Source organism: Panicum virgatum, chromosome 1N (genome assembly GCF_016808335.1).
Source record: "Panicum virgatum strain AP13 chromosome 1N, P.virgatum_v5, whole genome shotgun sequence".
NCBI lineage: Eukaryota > Viridiplantae > Streptophyta > Magnoliopsida > Poales > Poaceae > Panicum > Panicum virgatum.
Genome location: NC_053145.1, coordinates 9,224,448 through 9,232,358, shown reverse-complemented (window position 1 = coordinate 9,232,358; position 7,911 = coordinate 9,224,448). Strand labels below are relative to the sequence as shown.

General features: G+C 42.6%; 1 non-coding gene across 1 annotated transcript; it reads left to right on the top strand.

The window, feature by feature from the left end:
* The first annotated feature begins 7,557 nt into the window (after window positions 1-7,557).
* LOC120657875 lies at window positions 7,558-7,696 on the top strand. Its single transcript, XR_005668408.1, has one exon. It is a non-coding gene; the product is annotated as a small nucleolar RNA Z247 (small nucleolar RNA).
* Window positions 7,697-7,911: the final 215 nt, after the last annotated feature.

Sequence of the window (7,911 nt, the reverse complement as noted above, 5' to 3'; positions counted from 1 at the left end):
AAAAAGTTTGCTTTCTCTCATCCCTCTTTTAAGCTTCCGCATTTACTTATTGCAATCTTGTGTGCCTTTACTTTCATAGAGTAGAATCTTGATAGGATTGGCCATATGTTGCATAACTCTTTTGGAATGAGGGTTTTCACACTAGAAGAACACTAGTTGCACATCTAGATAGTATGACTTAGTTTATTTCATGTGCAAATAGTTGGAGCTTGAGGTTAAGATTTTTAGTTTGCCTAATTCACTCCCTCCCCTTCTTAGACTACGAGCACCCGATTCTTTTCACATGGTTATTGATGTCATATTATTTGTTTCATTCCAACATGGCAACGCCTCACTGCCAGAAATGCATTGTACAAAGTGCGAAGCTTTTAACTGCTCAAATTGACTAGAGATGAAAAAAATGGAGTGACATGTCACAACTACTATCACCGTCACTTTATATATGAAAGGCAATTCATACATTTTTCACACTGTTGTTGTGCACCCACATCTCATTAATGATTTATTTATTAGTGTTTGAGATATGCCTTTGAAGACAAAGCTAGGGATCCCCATATCTATAAAAGAGACTAAATCAGAGGGTTATGAACTCATTTCCAAACTTAAGGGTCTATTTGTAAAGTTTAAAGTTATGTTTGTAATATTTAATCCCACCAATAAAAAAAATATAAACAACACTTCTCCTTAAGAGCCCTAGGGCTTGGGGAAGAAAAACTCTTGGCCATTTGTTCATTTGCTCCCTTGTTCTCTCTTGCTCATCCTCGAAGCAGAATGAACACTGAGTGTGGCGCTGCCACATCAAGAGTTTGTTCTCTCACCAAAGAAGAAAGAGAGTCTGATGGGATGAAACTCTTGGGTTAAATACATCCTTCCTTTGATTAAATAGGAATGGTCCACATGAAAATCCATGTAGCCACTGGTACACATAGGACAAAGGCTTATTGTCTATTAAGGCAAAATAACAATTAATATACCAGCCAGTCGAGTGAACAACCTCCTGTCCAGCGGGAGCCTTTGCTGCGCTGGCTGACGACACTGTACCGTGAACTGACCTAATAACCTCCAATGCGACAGCGGACTGAGGTGGTTATGTTCCGATGACGATTCGAATTACAAAGCCAAAACCTCAGGACTAATACAACACCAAAAATCCTATGGTGTATATTCCACCATACCCAGCAGCCCTTGCTTGTCACTATTTACACATGAGGGTCAGGCTAACTTGTTTCCCTCCAACCTCTCACATCAAGCACCCATGATAACAAACTAGCATATTTGAGAAGAAACAGCTCATTTATTCAAAAAGAAGAGAAGAAACAGCTTGCATTGAGAGGGCCAGCAAATTATCTTTGGCTACCCTGACCATTATATACGTTAGAAAGATGACCCCTGCATCCGAGCACCAGTTAGCTCATCCGGTTTTGGTTGGGTCTTCATGCATCTAGCACTATTCATTATAGGCTCACACCAAAAGATGACCCCTCACATCTAGTTCGTGTACTTATCATAAATATATTTTTGTATGACAGCACGACTGAACAAACGGAGAAGAGAAGGAGAAAGGGGTCGTCTAGCTCACCATTGGTGGATGCATTGAAAATATGGTTAATTTAGAGGGTTTATACATTCACAGCAACCACTTCAGTAGGCGCATTCCAGATTCCATTGGTAATTTTTCAAAGTTGACAAAGCTGATTGTAACAGATAATCAATTCTACGGCCCCTCACCGTCAAGCGTAGGAAAACTTCGATAGCTCTTATATTTATACCTCAGTTTTAACAATCTTCAAGGCAATATACCAAAAAAATATAGGGAAATTTTATTGATTTCAAGCACAATACATCAAGGTTTTCCCGGCCTATGTATAAACGACACACAGCCTAAAAGAGTTTGACATAGATTCTTTCACACTAATTACTGTCAATCCTAAGACTAAACCGCCACCCATGTGCCCGGGTAAAAAAAATCCTTGGCCACCTGTGCCAAGAAATGAGATGCCGCTACAAGTTTGTCTTGCAAAGTATGCTTCTGAAGGATAGCCCACAAACGGAGCCAGTGCGTAATTGAGTAGATAACCTGCAAAAAGAAAAAAATTATTATCAAATACCACAACATTTCTGCATAGCCAAACAGACCATCACAAGACTGTCGCGCCTAGAAGTACTAGTGGCTTATATTATTTAGGAATTCCATTGAGCCAGCTCCCAAACATACTAAGCATATTATGAGATTTTGGTATGCCCAGGCTTGCATAGACCGAAGCTCATACCATTCTCGTGAATCGGCAGTCAGAAAATAGATGTTGTATCGTTTCATTTTCATGACAAAAACAACACTGTTGATTCCGCTGCCAATTCCATTTTGCAAGATTATCCTTTGTAAGAATAACGCCTCGTCTAAGATACCAGAGGAATATTTTTATCTTGAGTGGGGCTTTTAATTTCCATATTATCTTATTTAGGTTGGTAGTGCTCTGATTGATTAATCCCAGATAATGTGATTTTACCGAAAAAACACATGTTTGGTCTAAGTTCCATTTGAAGCCATTCCTTTCTTGGCTTAGATCGATAGTTGATAGATGTGAGACAGGATTATTCCACATCATCAACTTATTGCCAATTAGATCTCTACACCAGGAGAGATTCGGGATCTGTGTACTTAGTACATCAGCCACCGTATCCTACCTCTTCCTAATTATATTATAAAGTTGTAGGTATTGATCCCGTAAAGGACTATTTCCTAACCAAGTGTCTTCCCAAAATCTTACTTGGGACCCATCCTTTATTATGAAAGTTTCGAATCTTAAAAAGAAATCTTGTTTTACCTTCATCAGGCTCGCCCAAAAATGTGAATCTCTGCTCTTCCATTGGACCTGTACCAACGGTTTAGACCCTAGGTTTTATTGTGTAAGATCTGCTGCCATGTACCATCTATTGTTAATAGGCGGTAAATCCACTTACTGAGCAAATCTATATTTTTAAGTTCCAAATTGTGAATCCCTAGCCCCCCTTGATTCTTAGGTTGACACAGGATGTCCCACTTTGCTACCTGATACTTTCTTTTATGCTCGTCACTTTGCCAAAAAATCTAGATCGAAAATAATCCAACTTTTTATGAACCCCTTTTGGGATTTCAAAGAAGGACATCATATACATGGGCAAGCTACTAAGAACAAATTTAATGAGTGTTAAACGACCTCCAGTTGGAAGGTTTTTACCTTTCCAACTACTGAGGCATTTTTCAAAATGTTCTTGGATCTTCAGCCAATCGCTATTAGACAATTTCCTATAATGAATGGGAATACCTAAGTATCAAATTGGAAAAGATCCTGGGTTACAACCAAATAGTTCCATGTACTGACTTTCGTAATTATTTGCTTCTCCAAAGTAGAAGATTTCACTCTTATGGAATTAATTTTGAGGCCCGATAGCTGCTCAAAAGCACAAAGAATAGTCTTCATGTTATGAGCATGCTCCAGATTATGGTCCATAATTAAAGAGGATTGTATCATTAGCATATTATAGTATTGATAGCCCATCATCTACCAAATGGGGCACCACACCACTCAGCAAACCCTCTGCTTTTGCTCTCTTAATGAAAAGTGTGAGCATATCGGCTACTATTATAAAGGATGGGTGAGAGTGGGTCTCGTTGCCTAAGTCCTTTCTTTCTTTGAAAATATGGGCCCACCTCATAGTTGACATTAATTGCTACACTTCCGCCTGGGATGAAAGAATTAATCCACTCAATCGACTTATGTGAAAAGCCTTTCAACCGAAGCGTCTGAATCAGGAAGTTCCACCTAACTTTATCATAGGACTTTTCGAAATCAATTTTGAAAATAACCCCACTATGATTCTAGTGATGTAATTCATGAACTGTTTCATGCAAGATCACAACTCCTTCTAAAATGTTCCGACCACGCATAAAAGTCGTTTGTGAAGGGCTAATTATGTTATCTGTGACCGAGTTGACACAGATTGTTGCCACTTTCGTGAAGATTTTGAAACTCACATTCAGAAGGTAGATAGGCCTGTATTGCTAGATTTTGCTGGCTTCTTGTGTTTTTGGCAATAATGCTATGACACCAGAATTTAGACTGAAGAGAGGAAGATCACCGTTATGCAGATCATGGAACATTTGCATGAGGTCCCCTTTGATGACGTCCCGAAACTGCTGATAGAATTCAGCTGGGAAGCCGTCTGGTCATGGCGCTTTGTTATGATCCATATCAAAGATTGCATCCCGAATCTCCTTTTCAATGAAAGGAGCTACGAGGAATGCATTCTCTAGTGGACTGACTTGAGGGATACCATCCATCCTATTGGCTAGAGTAAAATTATTCTCTTCGGGAGGACCAAATAATTCTTTGTAAAATTGGGTGATACAACCTTTTAGGTTATGCTAAACCTCAATTTTCCTACCCTCGTGTTCTAGGGAGAAGATACATTTATTACGATATTTGCCATTTGCATCCATCTGAAAGTATCGAGTGTTATTTATCCCCCAAAAGAATGTCAGTCACTTTGGCCCGTTGATAATACTTGAGTTCCTCCTCTCGCAGGAGTTTTATCAAGTCATCCCGGGCGGATTACAGTTTTATCAAGTCATGGGGTGTTCTAATTTCAGCTTGGGTGTCTAGGTTCGTTACTATCGATTGGTGGTTTTCCTTTTGGGCTTTATACACCCCATGGTGGTGGGCTTGCAAGTGCTTTCTAAGTGCCCTCAATTTTCTATTCCAGTGTTGCACTGAATTTTGTTTACTGACCGGTTTATTCCAAATTTATGTGACCCACTCTTTAAAATCCTCATGGGATAGCCAACTAAGTTCTATTTTGAACTGCTTTGCATGTCCTGTATAGGATGGGTCACCGGTTTTCAATAGTAACGGGGTATGATCTGAGACGCCTCTGTCCAGCGCATGCACCGTTACCACCGGATATTTAATTCCCATTCAGATGTCATTAGAACACTATTGAGCTTCTCATAGGTCGGATCTGGTAGACCGTTTGCAAAGGTGTGATGTCTCCCTGTCAAATCTATCTCCCGAAGATCAAAACTATCAATGACGGCGTTGAACAGGAACGGCCAGCAAGGGTTAAAGTTATCTTTATTCTTTTCCTTACTATGCCTCATGATGTTGAAATCACCCCCAATTAAGGTGGGCAACGGATTATGTTGACACGTTAAACGAGTTCCGACAGAAAAGCAGATTTGAATGCATCCTGTGCCGGACCATATACTACCATCAAAATCCATTTGAAGTCATTGTTTCTATTTCGGAGATGGAACTTAATAAAAAATTCTCCTTTCACAATTATGGATAGATCAAGGACCGTTGAGTTAATTCCCAGTAGAATACCGCCCGACCGTCCCTTGGGTGGGATACAATGCTAGATAAATCCGCGTCGCCAAAAAGACGGTTAAGATTTGATCTAGACATGTTCTGTTTCCCGGTCTCCATGACGGCAAAAAAGTCGAGTTTGTGATCCCTGATTGCATCTGAGATGTATTTATATTTAGCCAAGTCTGAAAGACCTCTGCTACTCCAGTAGAATTCTTTCATGGGGAAACACTTTTGTTTAGTTTTTGGGTGTTTTTCCGTGCCCTGGCTTTTTAGCTAATGATTTAGACTTACGGCCGGTCACTTTAAGGTCACAGATTCTCATGCCTAGGTCCGAGTTATCCAAATCCACATAGTTATGTCCTTGATTAAGTGGGAAAGGAGTCTGTTACCATTTTCAGGATCCTCCTCATCACTTAAATCAAAAGTATTTAAAACGGTATCCACTCTTTTATTTCTTGGCTGAATCGTAACTTTATCCACTTCAATTCGTTTTAGTGCATTAAAAGAAACATTAATCTCTTTGGAGCTGCTACCCATAGATATCCCGATAGACTTTAAATTTGCAATACTATTGTCCACAGGTAACTTTAGAGTAGAAGAGATGTTACCTGGTGAGAATGTCCCAGCCGGGTTGTCCAGGTTCCTAATAGCGGCACACCTCTTGGCTTTGTCCAGAACTAGCTCATCTGCTGCAGGATTACCATCAGTAGAATAAGAGTAGTTAGCGCGAGCACTTCGGCGTTTGCCATATACGAAGACTGATCCAACACATGAAGTATCATCCCATTCCGTACCTATGATTGTGTTGGTGGGTGTCGTGAATGCTGCCGACGTGAACACCTCCGGCTTCCCTGACGCCAACACAACTTGCTGCTTGCTGGGTGTTGTCACCCCCGCCTTAGCAGATACCTCCGTATCTGCACCAGATGGATCATGTGATGAGCTGAAATTATCACAACAATTATCCAACAAAGGTGAGGGGGGAGCGGCTCACTATCATGCGCTACTGCGGCTCGGTTCCCCAGGCTGTTGTTGCCTGATGCAGCCGGGCCTGAGAGCAACTCCCCAGCGGCCATGCCACCCTTGCTGCTGCTCGCAACATCCCCCTCTAGCGCAACTTGCTCAGCCGGAGACTTGCTGCGCTATTCAGTAGAAGAGGGCGCGGCCGGTGGGGTGGGGATTGATGCTGCCTCCTTCACCAGATGCGTTGGAGACTCTGCAATATGCAAAGATATTTGAGACTGATGATTAATAAAATCCCGTAGTCTATCTGGTGACAAGATAGGGTGGTACTTACTATTCGTGCTTCCAGGACCGGACCTAAAACCTGATTTAGGTTTGGTGACCCCAATCAGAGGCAGCTTGTGATTCTTTTTCATCAATACTAGAGGTTTCATCGGAGGATATGGGCGGTTCTTCCCAATGTTAAGAAAGGTTATAATTAGATAAGTTTCCATTGATTGTAAACGTGAAGCAACAAGGATATGTATTGGTCTAGGACTCCTATAGATAGAATTGTTAATATTAGATTTCCTTGTAATGGAGTCCTGACCGAACCTCCTGTTGTTTCACGTATATATGTAACGCCATGAGGAGGGCTTTTCTCTGATCATTGAATCAACACGCAGTCGGTGCATCGACCCAAGATAGGGCGACACCGTTCCTCCTACTGCCCTCTGATTTCTACATGGTAATCAGAGCCATCTAGTCAAAATAGATTGCATCTGCCATGGCTAGCTCATCTGCCGCCTCCAATCTTCTTCTCGGCCAGCCCATTGCCGAGAAATTGTCGAAGTCCAACCATGCGCTATGGAAGGCGCAAGTTCGGGCTGCAGTACGTGGTGCTCGTCTTCAAGGATACCTCACCGGCGCCTCTCAACCACCCGCTGCAGAACTTGTCACCAAAGGCGCCGATGACAAGGAGATCAGAGTGCCAAATCCGGCACTGGAGGATTGGGAAGCAACGGACCAGCAGGTCCTTAGCTATCTCCTTAATTCCCTGTCCAAGGACATCCTCTCGCAGGTTGCTACATGTGCAACGGCGGCAGAAGCATGGAAGATCATAGAAGACATGTTCGCGTCACAGACGCGGGCAAGAACCGTGAACACACGGATTGCATTGGCGACTACCCAAAAAGGGAGTTCGTCCATCGCGGAGTACTTCGGCAAGATGAAGGCCCTAGGCGACGAGATGAAAGCGGCAGGAAGGCCGCTAGAAGATGAAGAATTGATCGAGTACATCATCACCGGGCTTGGCGAAGATTTCAATCCGCTCGTCACGTCTCTCTGCACTAGAGTGGAGTCAATCACTCTTGGTGAGTTTTATTCACAGCTCCTCAGTTTTGAAACTCGTATGGATCTTGTCTATGGAGGGAACCAGGGAGGATCGGCCAACGCAGCTAGTCGCGGACGTGGTCGCGGGAAAAATATCCGCGGCCGTGGCCAGTCTCGTGGAGGCTACATGCAGCAAGGAGGCCGAGGAAACAATGGAATTCGCGGCGGCTATGGTGGTCGTCGAAGCCCTGGAGGACGCCAAGGGCGTGGTGGTGTCTACAACTCCAAC